Source organism: Protopterus annectens, chromosome 9.part0 (assembly GCF_019279795.1).
Source record: "Protopterus annectens isolate FY-2018-M chromosome 9.part0, PAN1.0, whole genome shotgun sequence".
Taxonomy (NCBI): Eukaryota; Metazoa; Chordata; order Ceratodontiformes; family Protopteridae; genus Protopterus; species Protopterus annectens.
In genome coordinates, this window is record NC_056743.1 from 1,330,566,686 (window position 1) to 1,330,592,571 (window position 25,886).

The following is a 25,886-nucleotide window of genomic DNA, read 5'->3' on the forward strand; positions in this document are numbered from 1 at the left end:
AAAATGTGGAATAAGTAATAGAATTAGCAGAGTGTGTATGTCAGTATATCAAAATAATAATACAAGAGTGTTAGTGACTGGGTGGCTGAGTAAAGAAATGTGCATGAATTGTTGTATAAGACAAGGGTGCCTCATGAGTGAGATATTGTTTGCATTAGTAATTAATGTGATAATGAGTAAAGTAGCTTATAAAATGAAAGATGCTATATATGTGGTACTAAAGGAAATGGTGAGTCTAGTAGTTTTGACACATGCAGGTGATATAGTTCTGGTTGCTAAGAATAAAATATGGATGAGAGAAGTGTTGGTTAGTCTAAATGGATGTTTAAATTAATTCGGAATTACCTTGAATAAAGATAAAAGTAAGGGTTTGGGTGATGTTGCGGAAATCGGAGGGGTGTATTTTTCAGTGAATGGACTATCCTTTTGGGATAAACCTTGGAACAAATGATGTAGTTATGAGGTGGGGGGGGGGGTTGATCAAAGAAATGAAAGAAATTTGTCTTATATGGAGAATTTATAGATTAGGATTCAAGAATAAGATGTATCTGATGAATTCTGTTTTAATGGGAAAAATAGCGTATATGTCAAATGTTTATATGACTCCCAGAAAAATATGAAAAAATTGTGCAATTAGTGTTTTCTTTCATACAGGGTTCAAGATTAAACCCAGTGAAAAGAGGCATGCTGTAGATGAGTGAAGATTAATGGGAATTGAGATTATTCAATTTGGGTATTTATTCTGCTTCTTTAAAGTTGTATAGAGTATTATACATATATATATATATATATATATATATATATATATATATATATATATATATATATATATATATGTATACTAGGTTCCTTTTTTCCACCCTCTATCTGGCCTGGTGGGTAAATGGCTGAAATGTTATAATATGATTTTTGATTTGAGGCAGCTGTTGTTACTTCTAAATAGCTGTTTTTATATTAAAGGGTTATTTTTTTTCATTATGTTGATGTTTTGTGAGGAAAATGGTGGTGTGTGTGACTACTCTTATTGTGGAGATTCATGACATGCACTGACAAGACAGCTTGAGTGGGTTTCTTTTTGTTTTTTGTTTTTTTTTTTGTTTGTTTTTTTTCTGCTTTCTGTAAACTCTAAGAGCTTCAGGATTTGACTTTTCCACCAAAAATGCTTTTTTCTTTACTAGAGACAACTTCTGTTGTGCATGAGCCTATTTAGATACTTTTTAACAAGTTTATGAAGCTGCAGGTTGAGGAAACAACAGTGATGACATCATTTGACCTTTTGAACTTGTTAAATGGTTGTACTTAGAATTCTTTTCTCTTAAAATTCTGTTATCCTTCACTAGATACTTTAAATGGTAAATAATTAGTTCTGATAAAAGTGTTTAACTTCTTTGAAAATGCCTATGTTTTCTTATAGATGCATGCATTGTGCAGATTCAATGACACTATTAGTAACTAAATTACATCAAGTGAACTAGGGGCTGCATTAGAAAACTCATTATGCATATTAACATCAGACTTATGTTATATAACTAAACCTTTAATAACTAAGCAGAGGGTTGTGAGGCCCTCCCCCCCCCTTCCTGATGAAAGACATCAACATATATACTGTTAATACATATGAATAATATGTGTATAATTGCAAAATATAATAGTTATGTTGTAATAAATGTTTATATATATGTATATATATATATATATATATATATATATATATATATATATATATGTTCAACAGATCCTTACATGAAAAATGTTAGATAGATGACTAACAAAATGGTTAAATTATCTGATGTGTCTTGACATGTCTTGGAAATAATGACAATCTTCTTAACATTCAGCTTCTAATGTTATACATATTTTGATCTGATGTGTATTTCTGACATATATATGTATTAGAGGTGCTATTATCATATGTGACATATTCATATAGCTTCAGATATATTGGCAACTCTCATTCTAATGTATATTTCATGGATTTAGATGTCTTTAGTTGCTTTCATAATGCTTTTCTTTTTTGTTTTTAAACTATATACAAAGCAGATATGGATAATTTGTGTCATTTGGTATTGGAGAGGTGGTGGATGGATGGTTTAGTTAAGTTTTTAACTAAACCAGAAACTTTATGTTTCATGTATGTGTTTGTAAATAGTTTTGGGTTTTTGAAAGTAGTGCTTACTACATGTTATACATCCATGATAAGTAAGTTTTCAGTAGATTTCAAGTCAACATGGAAGAAAGGTATTTCAGTTAGTAATAACATACACATTATAGTCAATGGCTTATAAATGTTTATCATTAAATATTAATGGTTTGAACAATAATGTCAAAAGAGCTGGTTTGCTTAAATATATCAAAATGCATAAAGCCCAGGTCATCTTTTTACAGGAAACTCATCTATTAAAAAATATCTACACAAATACTCATTCATGTTTTAAGACTAAGAGAATGGGCACTCTTATTCTGTGGAAAATGCTTATACTATGCCAAGAATTATAGATACAATTCCAGATAAAGATGAGATGCTAAGCATGGTTATTTTGGAAATCAATAGGAAGTATTATACTTTGATTAATACATACTGAATACCAGGACTGAGTACTAAATATGTTGACAAATATCTGGACCTGATTACTTTAAATGCAAAAGAGGAAATTATAACAACAGGTGATTTTAACTGCCTATTATCAGGCAATGATACTTCCAAAAATGGTAAAATAAAACTAACATATAAAGCCAAGAAGTTAAATGACTTTACAAACCAGATGAACCTTAAAGATATACATGATCTAAGAGAGCATCATTCCTTATTCTGTACTCACTATTCATATCAGTTTGGTACACAAACAAACATTGATAAGGTCCTTGTATCAAATAATATATACTTTAAAATAAGTGACATATCTATAATGACTTGTCCCACTTTTGGACCATAATGCTATAAACTTTACATTAACTATACATACAGATGATTTAAAATTTCTACAGAGAATTCCTGCTTACATAACTAAGTTAAATGACTTTAGGGAATGGATAATGAAAGAAATATACATATTTATGGAAACAAATGATAATGGTGAAGTGACTTGATACTATACTATACTATAGGACACCTTTAAAGTTTATATATATATATATATATATATATATATATATATATATATATATATGTAGAATAAAATCTTGGTACCTTAAAAAAGGAGAGAGTGGGACAAAGAGCTTTTAGACTTACAAAAAAAATAGACAAGATAAAAATGGATGCAAAACCAAATAACAAAGTAGTACATAACACAATTACTAAGTTAAATCAAAAATACTCAGAAGTTCTAAATCATAAGGTAGGCATAAACCTGGAAAAATTGAAATTGCAATCTTATGCTGTAAATCCCAAATATCTACATAAAATAGCAGTAAGATAAAAAAAAATAAACAATCAAAATCGCATTAATGAGATTAAATATAAAAGTGATGGTTCAGTTAAGAGTACATCTAACTTAATGGGCATATTATGTTCAAAAACTACTACAAAGATATAAATAATAACATACCACATTTGGAGACAGATAACGTAATAAATACTTTTATTCAAGGAAATATAACTATTAAGGTGTCAATGCAACAAATAACATATTAAATAAACAAATAGCACTAACAGAAGTGAAAGAGCAAATAAAATATTTAAAGGATAATAAAGCTCCAGGACTGGTTGGAATAATTTCTGAGCTGTATAAGAGTTTTCCTAAATATATAATAAAGAAAATGATGAGTGCCTTTACTATGGTTAAGCAAAAATGTATAACACCCCCATCACGGAAATACTCAATTATCTCCCCAATATTAAAACAAGGTAAAGACCCCAAATCTTGTGATTTATATAGGCCAATTTTGTTACTAAACACTGATTATAAATTTTTTTATGACAATGTTAGCTAATAGGATAAAGAAAATATTACCTAATCTAATGCATAATGATCAGACAGGGTTCATTCTTCATAGAAAAGTACAATAAAACATTATTAAATTACTATCATTAATAGATATAGCATGCAAATACTAAAAACAACTAACTATTATCAACCTAGACATAGAAAAGACTTTTGATTCTATTAGTTTGTCTTATCTACAAAGAATTCTGATTGGTTTTGAATTCTCCTCAGATTTTGTCAACTTATTAATGAAAATGTATAGTGGGGCACACACTTATGTGAAAATTGGATCATGTCTATCCTCACCACTAGAAATCCTCAAAGGACCTAGACAAGGTTGTCCTTTGTCACCATTATTGTTTGCTCTTTCAATAGAACATTTTGCTATATATATATATATATATATATATATATATATATATATATATATATATATATATATACATATATATATATATATATATATATATATCAGAAACAAGCAAAACATAAAAGGTTTTCCAATTAATAAGGACTATTGTCCTAAGATACAATTATTTGCTGATGATATGTTGTTAACATTGGATGATATTGATGATTCTTTGCATGATATTATAAATACCTTAAGCAAGTTTGAAAGAATTTCAGGGCTTAAATTTAATCATAATAAATCCAAAACATTACTAATTAACAAAAAGATCAACAAAAGCCTAAGAGAGAATAGTCTATTTAATTGGGAGATAGATGTATTAGAATATGTGGGTGTCAGTATAAAGAGTACATGGAAAGAGTCTGTTAAACTAAACTACAATAATTTAATAACCACCATTAGTGAACTAATCAAAAAATGGAATAAAATATTCTTCACAATGGAGGATAGGCTCTCTTTAATTAAAATGATAATTTTACCTAAAATTTTGTTTTATATACAGTCATTGATACTACCCCCTCCCAAAAGCTTATTTAAAAAATTAGATTCCATGCTACTTACATTTTTATGGTTCCTCTTAAAACCTAGCATTGCATATAAATGGCACATTATAGCTTGGAACAGTAATGGGCTAGCATTCCCTAGCTTAGATCTTTAGTTCAAATCAGTTATAATTAATGTAATATTACATTGGATCACACCTACCTATATATCTGCCTGGAAAATAATACATGAGATTCATATAACTGATGTCAGAACTATAGAAAATCAATTTAAGCTGCAATATGGAATAAGTAGAGTTCATTGGCTTTTATGTGAATTTTGTTTATTTAATAAGAAATTTGATCATTTTTCTTATGGCATTAATCAAATATCTAATAGCTTTAAAAATATAATTGATTGTAATTACAATGTTAAACAATTTCTATTTCTTATATTCCCTATAGCATACTCCCGATTGCCTAGATTCTTTCAACATCAATGCTTTGCAAAAATTAAAGGAAAATAACTTGATATTCTGTCATCAGTTTATTGAAAATACGAGTATTAAACCACTAAACGCTCTTTTATGTAGTTTTGATAATAGTCAAGACAGTTGGTTGTTTATACACTCTACAGCAGTTTATAGAAAACAAAATGAGAGTATCAGTCAACCTATAATCCAAAAGTAAAGGAATGGAAAACCAAACCAAGGTTGCGATGAAAAATATCCAAAAGTTTATTGCACAAACGCTCCAAGCAAAAATTTTAGATCACACAATCCAATGAGAACCAAGGCATTGCCTTGGTTCTCATTGGATTGTGTGATCTAACATTTTTGCTTGGAGTGTTTGTGCAATAAACTTTTGGATATTTTTCACCGCAACCTTGGTTTGGTTTTCCATTCCTTTACTTTTGGATTATTGGTTTATTTTCACCTTCTTTTTGTGATTTTTATCAGTCAACCTAGAGACTGAATCTATACCTAGTTTGATTCAACTTTTTATTAGGTGTCTTGAAAAGACAGATAATCAAAAATTAAGTACATTACCTATCTATAAGATACCAAGATAAGACACTCGTTTGACTCAGATTTTTGGAATTACTATGTAAAGATTAATGGAGAACAAATATCTGATGAATCCAAAAAATTGTTATTGAATTCTATGTATGGTACCTCTTCATTATATTGGAGATTGTATAGATGGAAATTTATGAATAGGAGTTTCTATACTCCACATAAAATAAATCTTATACTCAAAAACAGTGAAAGTTGTTGTTGTTGTTGTGTCTTTTGGCTTTTCCCAGTTAGGATCGCCACAGCAGAATTCCAGTCCGCTAATGATTGGCAGCAGATTTTTACGTGCCGGGTTGCCAGCTCTGATGCACAACCTTCAACGAAGGTACGCCCATTCACGCATGTCTTCACACAGAAGACACTCTAGCTGAGAATCGAACAGGTCAACGTCTTACTGTAAGGCGACAACGCTATCGCAGCACCATTACCGCAGTGAAAGTAAATGTTGGAAATATGATGCATTACTAGAGGCCAACTGGGTTCACATGTTCATTTAATGTAGAAATGTTGTTCAATACTGGAAAGACTTCAGATATTTTGTAAATGCTTTATGGTCTGAGAACTGTCATATTTCTAACTCACTAATCCTATTCAATGTTCCTATACCTAATGTAATACCTAAATCTCAGATTCAGTTATTCTGGTCAATTCTTGTAATTGCCAGAAAAGTTATTACTTTGAACTGGAAAAGTAAACAAGATTTGATGTTTAAAGTTTTTATTAATTTATCAAAAGTTATTTGTAAAGAAGAACTGCAAACCATTTGTTATAGACCTCATAACATTACTCATAAACATAGCATGGCAAAAATTGGAAAACCTTTTGAACAAATACTGATAACTTCTCATGGATAAAATCATTGTTTATCATGGATGAATGTAAATACTGTAAATAGTTTTGTTATTGTTTTATTGTATTTGCTACATGTACATTTGAATATGTTTATAATGAAAACAAAATAAAAATAATTTTGAAAAAAAATTAATAATGAAAATATTTATAAATATTAGTGCAAAACGTTGTGTGACATGATCAGAATAAGAAAAAGAGATAAAGGTTATATAAATGAAAAAGTTAAAAAATTATCAAGAAAAAATACTAACATGGAAAATGAAAATTTATTATATAGAAAATGATAGAAGGATGTGGTATAATAATGTGAGGAATCAATATTATTATGTTAATCTACAGGAATATTTACCACAAGAAGTGATAAAATCCATTAAAGTAAAGAAAAGGTGTTGTACTAAGATTGTAGAATGCCAGGATTTCATATGGAGACTGGTAAGAAATAAGTTAAGGAAAATATGTCATATAAAAAGAAAGTTAAATGAGTGTGTTTATTTTGTGGGCAAGAAGAGGCAACAGAAATGTAAAAGAGTGGTTAAACTTTGAAAAAAAGTTTTGTGAAGAAAAATTCCTTGAGAATATTAATAACATAAACAATATAGATATGAATATGATTATGCATGGAAATTATAAAATCAAGAAGAAAGAGTGCATTAGAAAGGTAGAAAAGAATTTACTTTATGTAATATGAGTCATTTTGAATGAAAGACTGAATTAAATTTGGTTTAATGGGAAATGGATTTTGTCTGATATATTTCAAAAATATATTATGGTTAAAGAAAAAGAAGTGGGGGTCATTTATGGAAGAATAATGATTATGGTTAGAGAAGAAGGAGTGGGGGTCAATTATGGAAGAATGATGATGGTATATAGGAATGTGTAGATATATACCTGTAAATATGCATATTTTGTAAATAATGTGTTGTTTATATTGTATTATTTAAAGGACTCCTACTATTGTTGCTAGGTGCCATGGGATCATTTACAGCCACCAACTCAGACAGATGGGAAACTTAGTTTAATGTGTCATCCAAAGAGCAGTACATTCAAGAGTGCAGCACCCCTCTTATTCTCCATTGCAGTGTCAGCAATTGATCTACCTGATATGGGAATAGAACCCACTGGATTCTGCACCAAAGGTAAGTGCGCCACCTGTTGTACCACTTACAAACTGCATTTGTAGTGCAACAATCAGAGCATTGTATCTGTAGAATGCTTTTAGACCAAGTTGATTAATGTTAAAAACTGAGCAACTCATAAAATGCATATTGACTAGTGTTTTGCTATAACTGTTTTCCTAAATATCACTGATGTCTGAGAAATAATTGTTATGAAATCAAAGAATAATACATGGAAAAGTATGGTTGATGGGCAAGGTATTCAAAATCTGATTCTGTCAAAAGGCTTAAGCTCCGCTCATTGTCAGTTACAGTGCAAACTTTCTGAGCTCCATTGGAGTGAATGAGTTAAAATAGATATTTCTGTGGCTAGTAGAGGAGAGACTTAATCAGCATTCTTGAAACAGGAGCATTTATATTCTTTCAACCAGGTATTCAGGTTATCCATTATCAATGTCAATTCATATTGTTCAGTGTTATCAAGGAGGTCCAGGGGCTTTTGCCTGACTTTGCATTGCAGCCCTGTTGTGGAGTCCAGGCTGAGGTCATGAAGACTTCTCTATCTTTGCACTGGTGTCTAAAAATCACGAGTCTCTTACTAACTCTGATAACATTCCTCACTGTCTTCAGAATAATGTCTCTCTCTCTGTCTCTCTCACGCCATAATTCCCACACCATTTCTAGTCTGCCCTCTCCTGAGTACTAGACTTTGGATCCCAAATCAAGAGACTTCACTGCACTGCCCTTCCACCTTGCCTCTTGAATATACAGGATATCCAGTCTCCTCCTTCCATAATATCATCCTCTTCCAAGCTGCATGCTGTCAGCAAACTTATATTCAGTGTAACAATCCTTAGTTCATTTTTGTTGGTTTTCATCCTGCAAACAGACAGTACTTCCATCTTAACAGAGCTCTCCCAGGTAACCCAGTCCATGAACGTAGACACAATCCAGCCAATAGCTTACTGACCCAGAGCTGCTAAACTTTAAGACAGGTACACACTAGCCTTCAAGGGCACATAGACCCCTTACACTATTTGCAGATTGGAAAGAATACTGCTGGCATATCAAATCGAATGTCATCAGTTTCCCTGGCATCAACGATAGGGAGAATTACAAAATAGTACTGAAGAGGAAAGGGTGAACTCATTCAGATGCAAACCATGTGATCTATGAAAGCTTTTTTAAATGTTTTTAATTTTGTAAATGGTGGTCTGATGAAGTTCTATGTATAGAATGAAAATGTTTACCATATCAATATTAAAAGTTTTATTTTAGTAATTGTAGTTTTATTAGTTTTTATTTTGTGGCTTTTTAGAGTCTGTGTGCCTTAATGGAAGACAAAGCCACTGCCTCAGGGTATCTTGTAGCATAATCTACTACCACTAGGATATACTTTTTCCCTGTGGAACTTGGGGTACTCAGAGGCCCAACGATATCCATAGCTACCCTATGAAATGGCTCCTCAATCACAGGCAAAGACATCAAAGGAGCTCTCACCTTGTCTCTTGCCTTGCTTACCTTTTGGCACTGCTCACAGGTCCTGCAGTACCCTGTTACATCTCTGGAAATCCCAGGCCAATACATTAGAAGTTCTGCATAATATGTCTCTTTGTACATTTTATGCCCATGTGATCTGAAAAGTGAATATCTTGGGCTATGGCTAGAAGCTCCAGACAGTAGGCTCTAGGTACTATCACCTTCTAGCCCTCCCTCAGGGGTCCACTCTCTATACAGTAACCCTTTGTCCCAGTATACAGATCCCCCTTCCCTTGTGAATCAGGTGCCTCACTAGCTACCTGCCTTAGGCCTTGTAATGTAGGGTCTAAGAGCTGAGCTTGTCTCAACTCTCTCATTGTAACCCTTCCCAGTCCCCTCCACAAGACGTCTGGCATCCTCTGACAACTGTGCCTCACTGTCAGCCTGGGTACTACTACTCACCTCTACCTTTGCAGTCACTCTGTCCAAGGGAACATCAGTACCCACAAGCAGCTGTGGCTCACTTTCAGTCTCACTGCTACAGGGTAGCAGCTCCCTCCCTGAAGTAACCACCTCACCAGTCCTGTCTGCAAGTGTGCTGTCTATCTGGGTCTCCCCCAGGCTACCAGACCCACATGCTTGTCTCCTAGTCTGACTGTGTGTAACTGCATAAGCACATGGTACTGCCTCATCAAAATCTTTTCCTATCAGGACATCTGCAGGATGGTAGTTTGGTACCCCTGTTGTCTCAAGACAACCTAATGTTGGCATTTTGTCTTTCCCACTTACTGTCTCCCTCACCTTTTGTTCCACAACTTGCTGCTGTGGACATCTATATGCCACATGGCCTCGCTGATTGCATTCAAAACATTTAACCCTAGGTCCTGGATGTATACCTGGACTAGTGGCTTCCCCTGCTGCTAGCAGATTCTGTTGGGGCAGTCCGGACTGCCCACCATGGGTTCCTTTAGACCCATGAGCAGTACTGGGGATCTCTTTCCTGTGCAGTGATGCCCTGCTTGCTAGGTATATGTCTCCCTTCTTAACCCAACTCCTCTGAAGTAGCACATTGTCTATCAGCTAACCAGATTTTCATGTCCTCAAAGTGCTAAGGGCTTGTTCCCTCACCAAAAGGTCTGACAACCCTTCAAAAGTGGTGACCTGACATCCACTCACCCACCTATGAAAATAAGGACTCAGTTCAGCAAAATATTTACACACACTTCCATCTGCCTTGTGTCTATGCTCACAAAACTTTTTCCTGTAAGTTTCAGGTGTTAGCTTAAAAAATTCTAGCAAACAATTCTTAACAGCAGTATAATCAAAATAATTGTGATCAGATCATTTAGACAGCACAGTTACAGCTTTACCGTGGAGTAACAGGGTCAGGAACCATACACAGAGCCTTTGGTCAACATCATACTGTTTACATACCCTCTCAAGCATATGAATGAAACTATGAAAATTACCCCCCTCTGTAAACTGAGGAAGACATTTACTGACCTTTTGTGCTTCTGGGGTCCAGTTACTCCCTTCCCCATTACCTCCATGACTCTGGTGAAGAGTCAGCATCTCCTTTTCATGCTGCCTCTGCTCTCCTTCTCCTCAACTTCCAGGCATAGCAGTTTCTCATTCTCCTCAGCCTGCAGACATCTCAGTCTCTCTGCTGCTTCTGTTTCCAAATGCCTGGCCTCCAACTCAAGTCTCTTTAGCTCCTGATGGATTTTTAAGTTCTCTGCAGAAAGGTTGAGCTGTCCATTCTCTGAGTGTTGCACATCTCCACAACCAGTCTGATCATCCTCCTGATTGCTGTTTTCTGATGCAGCTGTGACCAAAGCTGCAATCATGTCAACCTTAGTCAGGTTTTCATGCACCAGTCCCTTAGCCTGGCACATCTCAGTCAACTGGCTCCTTGTCAGCTTGCCATACTCCTCTGCTGACATGCTTGCCTGCTCTCCCTGACTAACTAAGCTAACAAAAAAAAATAAAACAATTGTGATCTGAACTCTGAATATTCACTGTGTAGCTGATTTAGAGTATAAAAACACCTTCAGTTATCACTGTACACAAGCTACAGGAATTCGCTATCCACACCACTACAAGCCAATTAGTATGTGATGTACCTAACTCACCACTATCAAACAATTAATATTTGATGTGGATATCCCACCACTGCCAAACAATTAATATGTGATGCCCGTGCACTGGCCCAGTAATAAAGGAGCTTCAATCTTCACCACTAACACCAGTGAGGGGCATGTACATTAGGAAGGATAACAAGTACACACACAGTAAAGTACAATTTCCCTTAAGTGCACACAGAGATCACAGTCAGTCTGGAGCTGGTTTCTCCCTTTCTCTCCAGATCCCCAATAAGACTCCCCACTGGCACAGCTATAGGGTACAGGGCTCAGCCTAGTTGTCAAGATAAAACCTCCAGCACCCTCTCTGTCCAACCAGTGCTTTGTGTCCCTGCCCAAGTAACTGACACACACACACACACACTTTGAAATATGAGTTATATACAAACACACAGACACTCCAGGGGAAGGCTGGCATAGGTTCTCCAGATATGCCCCCTTCTCTGCCCAAGCTATAAGGTAGAAATTACTGCCACCAGCCACTATCAGTTACTAATAAGACCCTTACCAAAGGTTATCCAATTTTACTGTGCAATATTATTATTATCCGATTAGTAAGAATGACGAACAGCAAGGCTTATTGGAGTGGCTTGGACAGTTATATGCATGCAATGTACTCAAGAGCTTAAATTATCTCTACAAAAAACAGCCACAGTTGAAAGGTTTAAAAATATTTAATAATAAATAATAAACACACAAGACAAATCCCCTCAATTCAACACAGTGCTAGTAAAGATTTCAGACACAGGAAAATGCTTAAAATAATACTGTAGAATAGTCTGACATAAATATACAAAGCAGCTGTCTAATCTTACTATTTTCTATCTATTTCTAATAGAAAGAATGTTCTAAATAACTTACATGCATACAGAGCAAAGGCAGAGTACTGGTGAGTAGATGTGTTCAGGTTCAGACAAATACCAAAATGCTCTGATTCTGTCTCTCTGAGAAAGTCTTAATTTGATAATACATCACTGCTGACACATTTTAGATTACATAATTCTTAACAGTTCTGATTTAGCTTTCCAGGCTAACAGAAACTCAGAATTTACATTTCTTTTTGTAATGTGCACCAGCAGGAAGTCACAGCAATAAAAGGCATTATATACGTAAAATCTAGCAATTAACTCTGCTGTCAAAACAATAGAAAGAATTTGCTGGTCCAGACATCACGTCTCTGAGTTTGAGATCAAACAATCATACAATGCTTGACTTATCAGCGTTATTCCAGCAGAGTGCACTGTGGTTACATTTGTGTAGCTCAGTACAACATATAGTTTAATCATAACACATAGTTCTCTTTTACATTTGTAAAACCAGCCTGTGGATTATATTAATATTTACAAATCACATAAAATTATTTACAAAATTCTATCTGGCTGGGCTGGCAGCCTTTCAATTTTTCACATCTCGTAGTTCTAAATAATACACCCACCTGCAAATTCACTCCACTTCAAGTTAAAGGTCAAATCACAGCTCCAGTTCCAAAATTCCAAGAATCAAATGACAGTTTTTAGGATTACAGTACTTATCTGTTGTTAGTAGGGTTATGAATAGGAAATGATTAACAGATTTCATAGGAGGATCCAAGGGTGTGATGGCATGACTGATTACATATAAGTGTGGATGGGAAATTGCTGTGAATAACATTTTCAAAGTCAGACTAGAAAAACATATTTTAACAACAATTCCTAGCCAAAACTGGAAATCATTAGCATCAGTGCTGTGGCATCTGTACTGAAAGGGTCCAGGAAGCACAAAGTACTTTATAGGTTCATAGGTTCATAGGTAGGTACTAGGCTATTGGCCCTGGGGCCTATACAAGCCCAGCCAAAAAGGTACCCTGGCTTTTGCCACCCAAGAAAATTATTTTCCTGTGCCACTGTCGAGCAGAGCCACAGAGGTGATCCCCGGGGTGAATTTCCTATTTCCCATCCAATTATCAAGATTTTTCTTGAAGAGTGCTAATGAGGAGCTTTGTTTGATATAGATAGGTAGTTTATTCCAGAGCATGGGAAGTCTCTGGGACAGGAATCTATCCCTCCAGCATGTTCTGTTTATTGTGGTGACAAGGTTTAGGTCCCTAGAGTGTGTAGCTCGGAGGGATTGGGATTTCTTTAAGTGGAGCATGTCCAACAGCTCTGGGTTTGACATAGCTTTGTATGTTAGGCAGAGATCACCTCTGAGTAGGCGGTATGCAATGGAGTAAAGCTGGAGTTTTTTGAGACAGTCTGCATAAGGCATCTGTTTGAGGCCAGTAATCCTCTTTGTGAGGTATTTCTGCAGCCTTTCCAGTTGTTGTAGATGTCTTGTGAGGTACATACCAAAAGGGGCGTTGTACTCTATAATGGGTCTAATGAGTGATGAGTAGAGGGGAACAATGACCTCTTTTTTTCTAGATGAGAAACCTTTTGTGATGAGGTGTGCCACGTAGAAGGATTTCCTGACTACTGTGGTGATGTGATTATCAAAGGAGAGACTACTGTCCACCTGTGTCCCAAGGTCTCTTATCACACTTTCGGTGTTAAGTATACTACTGCCTATTATGTAGTTCATAGGTAGAGAGTTTTTACCAAAGGGGATGACAATGCACTTTTTGGCATCGAGCTTGAGGCCATGGCTTTGACACCAGGCATCTGTCTCAGTGAGGCCCTTTTGTAGGATGTCCACATCGTTAGGTGTTTCGATTATGGCTCCTAGTTTGCAGTCATCTGCGAACTTCATTAGCCAAAGACCTTCTGTGTTAGCCTGTACTTCAGAGAAGTAGATACCAAACAGGAGAAGACCCAGGACTGAACCCTGTGGTACTCCACTTGTCACTGGTCTGAAGTCGGATTTGGAGTCTGCTATTTTCACAGTGTGGGTTCTGTCAGTGAGCCAGTTGGCAACCCATCTTGTGACATAGGGATTAAACCTAGTTTAGTGAGTTTATCTATAATTTCAGAGTGGGGGATGGTGTTGAAAGCCTTGGCAAGATCTAGATAGGCTGTGTGAACCACGTTACCCTTGTCTACGGCTTTGGTGACTGCTTCAAAGAAGTCTATCAGGTTTAGGAGACATGATCTGCCTTTAACAAACCTGAACTAGGTAGGGTCCAGAGTTTGGAGATTACCAGTGTATTTGTTTATAAGTTCCATGATAATACATTCCATGGCCTTGCAGACCAGACTCGTCAGGCTAAAGGGGCGGTAGTTCCCGGGGTCCGTGGTGGCTCCCCCCCTTGTGGAGTGGGATAACCGTCACTGTGCGCCATTCAGCAGGCACAAAGCCTGAGGTGAGGCTATGATTGAACATGGTACTTAGGTGGGGTGTCAGTTCATTCTGTAGTTCATGTAGAACGCAGCCTGGGATGTTGTCTGGACCCATGGATGCTGTGTTCTTGGCTTTGGAAAGTGTGTTTTTTACCTGTGCAGCCGTGATTACAGGAACTTTGCATTCTTCCGGTATAGAGATGGGCTCTTTAGGGGGTGAGAGGGGGGTACAGTTAGCACTGAACCTATCTGCCAGGATGTTGGCAATATCAGTTGGGTCTGCATATTTAGTGCCATTGTGCTGTAACTCAGAGCAGATCTGAGTGTTGCCATTGAAATTCTTGGCATAGCTATAAAATGCTTTGTGGTTGTCTTTAGAATCAGTGGTGATTTTGTTTTCATAACTAGCTTTGGAGGATTTTATCAGGCTGACCAGGGAGCTCCTCCACTCATGGGTTTTTACTCTCTTTTGCAACAGTTTCTTCCATCTGTTATACAGTTTGTTTATGGCAGGGGACCACCAGATTGGCTTCCTTTTTTTGGAGGATAGCTTCTTGGTTCTGTTTGGGATAGCACGATCCATGCACTCATGTAAGTGCTTATAAAGTTCAATTGTGTAGGATTCAGTAGTTGTAACTGTATTGCCCATCTGCACGGGTGTCATGAAGTTTACCACTTCTGTCTTAAGAAGCATGAAGTTGGCTTTGGAGAATTTTTTTACCATGGTTTCCTTAATGGGGGGTGGGGGCAGGATGTGGATATCTTGGGTAATTAGCTTATGGTCAGATTGGACCAATGAGGCGTTGACTTCAGGTGTGGAACATCGGTCACTCATGTTGGTAGTGACTAGATCTAGGATATTGTTGCCCCTGGTGGGGGTGTGGATAAGTTGATCCAGGGCATTGGAGTTTATGAATTCCAGAAAGCGTTGAGTGAAGGAGTTGGTACATGAGTAGTTTTCCCAGTTAATGGTGGGGTAGTTGAAATTGCCTATTATTAGGGTGTGTGGTTGCACCCTAATATTTTCCAGTACATCAAGAAAAGAGGAGTGGGAATCCTGGGGCATGGCGGGTGATCTGTAGCAAGCTACAATTTGGATTGCAGTTTTGCCCAGAGTTAGTTGCACTTGGATAACCTCGGCTGCATTATGCTGAGCAACTAGCCTGGAGGTGTGGATAACCTTAATGAATAGGGACACACCTCCGCCTTTGGTGTTACGGTCCAGGTTACATGGCTGAAAAGTGTGGCATGAGTTATAGCCTGGTAGTGCAGTGGTGCTCTCTGGAGCATTGGACCAGGTCTCAGTCACTGCACAGATATCGATGTTCTCCATTTTAAGGAGTGCCTCGAGTGAGTGCATTTTGAGATTTAGACTTCTAGCATTGAGTAGCATCACCCTCAGTTTTTGCTTGCCTGTTCCTGTTATGGTGGTGAATTTGTCATTTGAACCTTGCCTAAATAAGGCACTATAGGGGTGGCAAGAACCTTAGCCAGTATCCGGAATCCCAGGGGTGACAGGTGCAGGCCATCTCTGGCAAAGCATCGTGGTCTGTCGACCATGTCATCCCAGGCAGACAGATACTGAATCCCTTTAGAATGGCACCAGAAGCTTAGCCAATTGTTGAAGTCAATCATTTTGTCCTTGTACTGTGGCACCATTCTGGGTGATGGCAGAATGCTACTCAGGGCTAGGGTCATACCTGTCTGGGCTACAAGATCGGAGAGCTCTTCCATGTCTCTTTTCATGTAGTCCAGGGAGGTACGTCTCAGGTTGTTCACACCAACATGGACAATGACAGAGTCATATTTGTACTTGTTGTGGAGTGACCTGAGTGCTTGGGTTATGTGGGGGATCCTGGCACCCGACATTTATTTGTTTACTTGGTAAGTAACCTAATCTTAATTAGACCTTCTTCAGTCATGACCCAGACTACATGTACAAGGATAAATGCAGTACATATGGACAGTCCAGGGAAGTCAGTGAACCAGCATATATTGGTAGGTAGCAAAAAACTAGACTGTGAAAGAAAAGCTATGCATTCTCTGGGATGAGCCCCAGGCTCTTCAGTTATGAAATAAGAAAAAAAACTTTACCACTGAGCCACTGAAAAAGATCAGGAGGCAATGAAGGAAAACTATTGAGGAAGTAATAGGTGGACCATAATAGGATGAGGAAATAGGTGAAGGGTGATGCTTTACAATGACACCAAGAAAGCTGTTTGCATGTTGTACTAATACAAGAAGGCATGTATTCTGCAGGTATAACAGAAACGTGGACAATACTAGACAGGGGCTGAAATATAGTGACAGTGGGATTTGGGATACAGATAAGATGCACAGAGAGCAAAGGCAGAGTATAAAGTTACAAAACAGGAGACTGGAAATAATGATATGTTGGGCATGAAGATGGAGGTGGGAGCAGACGCTCCCTCGGGAGTTACTGTGGTATGCAGATCACCAGGAAAGGAGGACGATAGCTGTCTCAGGAGAAGGAGTATTAAGTGAGTAAAATACAGGTGAGTCACACTCATGGGAGATCTTAATCTTCCATCTGTGAACTGGGGTGTTTACATCCACGGGAAGGTGGCAGAAAGAAACAAATGACATTTTGGTAGACATGATTTATGAAATCAAGCCACATTTTAGTGACACCAAACAATCCAGCCTCATTAATTGACTGAGGCTCACTGACATTTATTTATGTGCCGCAAAGTCTTCACATCCCATGTAGGGAGTTTTGTCCCTGCAACTATAGGCTAATGTAACAAACACAGAAATTAGAAAAACCTCAGAACAAGTTACATGAAGTATTAACAATCACCTTGGTAGATGAAACAGGCTCAATTGTTCAGGCGCTTAGTAAAATGAGTCATTCAATAAACTGAATAATTTTGGTGGAAAATAGGCTGAGGAAAAAATAAACTTAACAACCAGGAAGGGATTTATCCTTGATGTATTCCATAACTAAAATATAATAGGTATGTCTACAATGTGACAGAGATTAAAATAGCCTGGCAATTAATGATCTTATAATATATGGTTTATCATCCCTGGAGTACTGTTGATATATTCCACAACAAAAGAGAGATGGGACTGCATGAGGGTACATTTCAGTTTTTTTGGAAACAGAATAATAAAAAATAAGGGTTGCCAGAACTGCAATCAGTGAAAAGTGTAGAGCTACCATCAAGAAGGACTGAAGAAGGGAGTGAAATAATGTATCAGGAAAAAATAATATGTGAGAAGAGGAGATAATGAGCCTTGGTGAAAAAAAGAGGTAAGACACATTACCATTGCTAAGTCCTACAGATAAATGGCAAGAGATAACAGGATGAGAAAAAGGGACATGATGATGAAGGATGATAGAAAATGACAACAAAGCTCATACAGCAGACGAGGGTAACAGAGATGCATATAGCAAGTGGGACAAGGGAGGGGTACAAGATCATTTCCAGAAATTTTGAAAACACGGGAGGAATCAACAGTTAATTACCTTAATGAAAGGGAAGGAAAGAACCTTTGAAATGGAGCATATTTAATACAGACAACCAAAACAGCACTACTGAGCAAATACAAAAAAAATCCACAACAAACAGACGTCACAGGTTTAATAGTGAAGGACTAAGTGCTTTTGTTCCTTATACCAGAACTTCATCAGAGTAATTGTCTCCAAAAAACCCTTTACAATTTATTTGAGATCCCACCAATGAAAATACCAAGGTTATGAATAATTAATTAATAAATTTTGAGCTCACACAACTAATAAAAACTATGAAAGCAATAATGCCCAACAGGGTGTGTGTTAATGTGTAATTAATGCCTGCCCAGGGGTGTTGTGAGGCCCAAGGTCGCTGGCATTAATTACATATTAACACACACTCTGGAGGACATTATTGTGCTTAGAGAATGGGGTCTCTGTAAAACTGCAGTGTTTTACTTACTTATGTATTTTAAGTACTATTTTATTTTTGTAATATATTTTTGATGTAGAATAGTTCCTCCGCCTAATGTTTCATACTTGCTGTAGTATATGTTAATGGTGTTGGAGGAAGCATTTTACATCTAAAATTTAGCACCTTAAAAAATTCAGGTATTTACTTTGCATTTTTGGTCTCTTATTCCTAAAATGTTTGGTTTATTGCCAGTTGGAGACATGAGTTACTAAATAATTATATACATTTGAGTTTAAAAGTTTTATTTCCTTCAGGTAATGACATGAATTTGAGTTTCAGATTTCATATCCTTCAGAAAATACATGCTAACAACACAAAGTCTGTTCTTGTAGCGAATTTCAAAGTTCATAAGCACAATATTTAAAATGTGTTCCTGTTTCTTAGCATCCCCCCAGTTATGTTAGGCTTTGTCCAGATTTGTTGTGCTAAGAGGTTAACAGGTATGTAAGAGGTTAGGAGGTACTTAAAACTGTTGCTGCTGCCAGGGATCATTTTCTCTTCACTCTCCCTCTCACACACACACTACCAGGGATCGTTTGATCCCTTTCACACTCTCTCTCTCTTTCTCTGCATATCTCTCTCTCTCTCTCTCTCTCTCTCTCTCACACACACACACACACACACACACACACACACACACACACACACACACACATTCACTCTTTCATGCACGCATTCACTCACATGCAGACAGCAACATAAACAAACATGATCATCTCTCGCTCTCTCTCTCTCTCTTAATTTCATACATGCATACACACACTCTCTCTCTCTCTCCCTCACACACACACACACACACACACATTTTTATTTTATTTCACACTTGTTAAACAGCGAAAGCGCTGCTTAGCAAGCGTAAAATAGTAGCTCAAACATCTCTCTCTCACACACATATACACTTTCACACACAAACACATACACACAGTTTTTTTTTATTTTACTTTTGTTTTATTTTATACTCAGTAAACAGACTCACTAAACAGCATAAGCGTTGTTTAGCGAGCATAAGGTAATGGCTGCCATTCCATTTTCTCAGTCCGAACATCATGGTGGCTTGACATGCTGCTGTGAAATGGTGGACTCATTCTTCTCAGTGGGCATTACTTGTACATTAATAACCTGCTGGAGAATGCTCATTCTCCAATCAGGGTACAACCCATTGTCTAAAGAGGAGTAGTGGCCAACACTCCAATAACTGCTGAATATGGCCAATTGTGTATCAAGGAATTATGGATATGGATGTTCTTGAATTTGTTAAAGTTACTAAGCCCAGAATTCCATCCATATTTTGAATTCTGATGATACACGTATCTTATTGATCCCCCATTTTGACCTATTGTGTCTAGTAGGGTTCCAAAACTGAAACATTGGCCATATTCATTAACAGAAAACGTAAAACTTTATTATAGGTTCATAGGTAGGTACTAGGCTATCTGCCCGAGGGCATTTATAAGCCTAGCCAGAGTGTTTCGGCTTTCGCCACCCCATTGATTAATTAACTGAGTCTCTGACAAGCAGAGCCAATGAAATGATCCCAGGGGTGTACCCATCCACTTGTCAAGGCTTCTCTTGAAGAGTGTTAGTGAGGGGCTCTGCCTAATGTAGTTAGGAATTTTGCTCCAAAGTATGGGGAGTCTCTGTGATGGGAATCTATCCCTCCAGCATGTTCTATTTATTGTCCTGTATCAACTACACAACTCAGAAATAATGCAAAAAGCACCAAATAACAGGACAGCACGAATCCAAGCAGTAGTTTCCTTTATTTCTCAACCATACGAAGATGAATAAGGAGGTTTAGCGCTTTCATCTAGGTAACTAGACTTCCTCAGAACAATCATACTAAAAATTCTCCCCATTATATACCCAAAAGCCCGCCATTTTCTTCAATCATACAATTTCATATGCAAATATCTTTCCAATTAAAAATAAATACATATAATACATTTATATCTATCATTTTGTCCTTAGAAACACATATACTTAAAAACTAACAATGTGCAATATAACTTGCAATTATTGTCATATATTTGTGTATTTAAAAGTTAAAACAAAACTGTAAATACTTCTAACAAGCCAACTTCCTATAGAATATAGTTAATATAAAAAAAAGATATTTTTTTCAAAATGTCCTATATAAAACACATTTATAACATCTCATTATGCAATGTTAACATTCCCTATGCAGATATAAAGACATATAAGAATTTGTATATTGTTGTTGTTTTTTAACATAACACTTTTACCTATAATTCACAAACATAGCAGCAATCAATACACAAGTTCAGTATTACTGTGTGTTATTCTACCCATTTCATATTGTATATACCTATAATTGAGCAACACACTCATTAAACTTCAAGCTGATGTATTGTACAATATGTAAGGCCTAAATCTATATAAGTATAGACAATGTTATATAAATTTGATTTTCTTTTTAATTTTTTATGTTTTTTATGTTTTGTATATGTTTTATGTCCTTACTAAGGGTTTTGTAGGAATAACTTCATTTAACCCGGGGGGTGTAGCTACATCAAGTCGAAGCTGCCATTTAATCTCCCTTTCACTGACTGTTGCTTTAATGTTGCCTCCCCTAGGGTTAGGTGTTATAACCTCAAGTATAGCAAACTTAAATCCTTTACATTCATTATTATACATAATGTGGCGTGACAAAGCATTATTAATATCCTGTTTATTGATACAATATATGTGGTCATAGATCCTATTTTTGAAAAAACGATCCGTCTTCCCCACATAATAGCTTTGACAGGTTTCACAAACAGCCAAGTATATCAGGTGTTTCGTCAAACAATTGCCATGTCTAAATGTGATTTTTGTACGTGTAACATTTTTTAAAATAATGTTACTATCTTCATATATGTATCTACAATAATTACAGTGACCACATTTCTTAGTGCCTACTTTTTTCACAGTATCTAGTTTATTGTAGTTATATTTTGTTTCTATAATTCTTTTCAAGCTGTTTCCTGCTTTGTAGACGAATTGTGGCCTATTCGGTATCCTTTCTTTTATTGCTAAATCACTTGTTAGTATATTCCAATTTTTAGTGATTATACCTTGAATTTCCTTAGTATATTTTCCATATTTAAATATACATGCTTTCTTATACTCATCACTCTTGACCATTTCGTCCTTCTTACTCTGTATTCCTATTCCTATAAGCGGTGTATATTTTTTACCCCATTCTTGTGATACATATGTTGTGATATCCCTCACCATGTCAACTGGATATCCCTTTTCTATAAATAAGTCTCCTATGAAGGACAATTCCTTTTCCATATTTTCCTTTTCTGATGTCATTCTTGCCACCCTTATACACTGGCCTTTGACTATATTGTGTTTTACTTGATATGAGTGTGCACTATCAAAGTGTAGGTACCCATTACTATAGGTGTCCTTTCTATAGATTTTAGATTGAAACGTATGTCCATCATTATATATATATATACATCAAGAAAATTAATGCCACTAAGATCAAACTGATATGTAAACTTAAGATAGCTAGTTGTACTATTAATATAGTCGATGAACCTTATCAATTCTTCAACATTTCCTACCCATAACAGGAAAATGTCATCTAGGTAACGGACGTATGTCTTGATGTTATTCATCCAAGTGGAATTAAGTATATATTGTTCCTCCCAATCCAAGAGTACTAAATTGGCGTACATGGGGGCGCAGGCAGCACCCATCGCCACACCATTACTCTGTCTGTAATATTCTCCTTCAAAATAGATATAGTTGTTGTCCAATACTATATCCATGAAGGAAGTAAGTAGGGTGATTTCCTCTTGGTCTAATCCACTATACTTGCATATACTATTGATAAAGCTGTTAAGTCCTTCATATTTAGGAATGCATGAAAATAGGTCCTGTATGTCAATAGTCACAAATATACTATCCGGACTCCATAACTCATTCTTAAATATTCCCAAAATGCCCAAGAGTCTTTCATAATATGTTCCACTGTATTGTATATGTGTTTTAACCTATTATCCACAACTTTACCAAATTTAAAGGTTTTACTCGAACTCCCTGATATAATTGGTCTAAACGGGGGATCAAGTGGATTTTTATGTACTTTAGGAATTCCATTTATAGTTGCTAATATGGGGAATTCCACCCTAAGGTACTTATATAGGTCTTCATCAATCCTATTATCTAGCAGAAATTCTTCTAAGTAAGAATCAATTCTACTGTGTGCTATATTTACTTGGTTCAAGGAGGAGACTTCGTATTGCACACTGTTGTTTAATATCTCAAACATCTTATTGCTGTATTTCTCTTGATCGTACAATACTATGCCTCCCCCTTTGTCTGCTGTCATGATCCTGATTTTGTTTACACAAAGTTTCTCTAGGATGGTATGTACCTGTTCTAGTACCAAGTGATCACATCTTTTATATTTATACTTGTTATATAATTTATAAATTTCTTTATAAATCACATTTTCATATGCTTCTATTGTTTTGGCCATAGGTGGAGTAAAAGCACTTTTTTTCCTCAATGTATTTGTGTACACTGTTTGTGATCTACTTTCGTGAAAAAATACCCCCAAGTTAATTTTTCTCAGGAATAGTTTCACCTCTACTAAGGTATCTACTAAATCAAAGGATTTATCCGGTATATACTTCATACCTTTAGTGAATATATACAAAAGTTCGGACTGAACCTCATGTGAAGTGTAGTTGTATATTTTCACCTCTCCTGCAATAGGGTTGGAATTATGTGTGGTCACCTCACTACCACAATAACCATCCATTTCCCATACATCATTTGCTATAGCATTATCAAAGGGTATACATGTCAAGTTCCCTACCATTTCCTGTACCTGTTCTTTTTGTATTGTTCCTTTCCCTTCCACTTCACCACTTTTCCTCTGTTGTTCTCTCCTTCCTCTAAAAAAACTTCTTCACTTTTGTCAGGGTAGACTGTTTCATAATCTACATTATTTGTACTATTCCTTATATTTCCTCTCCCTTTTGTTGTATTCCATCTATAAGCAGTCCCCCTTTCATATTGCTGCTTATCTCTCTCCATTTTTTTACCCTTTCTTTCAAATATTTTCTTGCTGTTATTTTCTGCATAGTCGTATTGTTTATAATACAATTTTTCCCATTGCATAAACAAGACATCCTGTCGTATTAACTTGTCAATACTCTCTACTTCACTTAATAAAATACCCAATTTTAAATCGTTATTATTCACTATAAATTCCATAAACTGCTTCCCAAAAACATTAAACATTGCATTACATTGCTTTATATTATCATCATTCATTTCAACACCTATGGGTTCTTTAAAAAAACGTAAACCCATAGGAACAATGTCATCTTCTATACATTTATGAAGATACAGATTGTCTACCTGCAGCGCTTTGATTTTGGTGAGTTTGTTCCCAAAATCATATATCATTTGTTTTAGGGATGTGTAATGCTTATCGTCGTCCTTACATTTAGTTCTAACATTGTTACAGTCACTAAAGTTAAGTGGCACTTTTAAAAATGCCTCAACATTGTAGTTATTATGTACATCAGGCCGTACCGGCCGATAACTGTGAGAAACAGTACCTTTTGGTGATGTATGAGTCAACACATTAGTTTTGTCTTTGACAGCGTAAGTTCTTTCAGGCGGGTGACGCTTTGGTTTTGCTCCCGATATAAGGTAAATGTCCTCCCCTGCATTATCGACTGCTGTTGAAAAATTGAGGGGACTAGGTCGTCTATCTACAGTTTGTGGCGCTTCCTTCCTCGGCGTACAGCTATACAAGTACGGAGATGAGGTCCTTCTCTGACCGTTAGGAATTTCCTCGTCACTCGCTGGGCCAATAGAGGAACGGGATGACGCCATCACGGTATTCATTGTAGATTTGCCTGTACCTTTAGGAGAGCCAGAACGCGGAGTTAGAAGTTCAATCAATCGGGTAAGTTCCCCTTTAATTATGGCCATCTCCGAATGCAATTTGTTCACTTCCTCCCTGGTTACGGGAGTACCACACATGGAAACATCCTGTAGGGAATCCATACTGCTACAGCGACTACCAAAGAAAATATTGTCCTGTATCAACTACACAACTCAGAAATAATGCAAAAAGCACCAAATAACAGGACAGCACGAATCCAAGCAGTAGTTTCCTTTATTTCTCAACCATACGAAGATGAATAAGGAGGTTTAGCGCTTTCATCTAGGTAACTAGACTTCCTCAGAACAATCATACTAAAAATTCTCCCCATTATATACCCAAAAGCCCGCCATTTTCTTCAATCATACAATTTCATATGCAAATATCTTTCCAATTAAAAATAAATACATATAATACATTTATATCTATCATTTTGTCCTTAGAAACACATATACTTAAAAACTAACAATGTGCAATATAACTTGCAATTATTGTCATATATTTGTGTATTTAAAAGTTAAAACAAAACTGTAAATACTTCTAACAAGCCAACTTCCTACAGAATATAGTTAATATAAAAAAAAGATATTTTTTTTCAAAATGTCCTATATAAAACACATTTATAACATCTCATTATGCAATGTTAACATTCCCTATGCAGATATAAAGACATATAAGAATTTGTATATTGTTGTTGTTTTTTACATAACACTTTTACCTATAATTCACAAACATAGCAGCAATCAATACACAAGTTCAGTATTACTGTGTGTTATTCTACCCATTTCATATTGTATATACCTATAATTGAGCAACACACTCATTAAACTTCAAGCTGATGTATTGTACAATATGTAAGGCCTAAATCTATATAAGTATAGACAATGTTATATAAATTTGATTTTCTTTTTAATTTTTTATGTTTTTTATGTTTTGTATATGTTTTATGTCCTTACTAAGGGTTTTGTAGGAATAACTTCATTTAACCCGGGGGGTGTAGCTACATCAAGTCGAAGCTGCCATTTAATCTCCCTTTCACTGACTGTTGCTTTAATGTTGCCTCCCTAGGGTTGGGTGTTATAACCTCAAGTATAGCAAACTTAAATCCTTTACATTCATTATTATACATAATGTGGCGTGACAAAGCATTATTAATATCCTGTTTATTGATACAATATATGTGGTCATAGATCCTATTTTTGAAAAAACGATCCGTCTTCCCCACATAATAGCTTTGACAGGTTTCACAAACAGCCAAGTATATCAGGTGTTTCGTCAAACAATT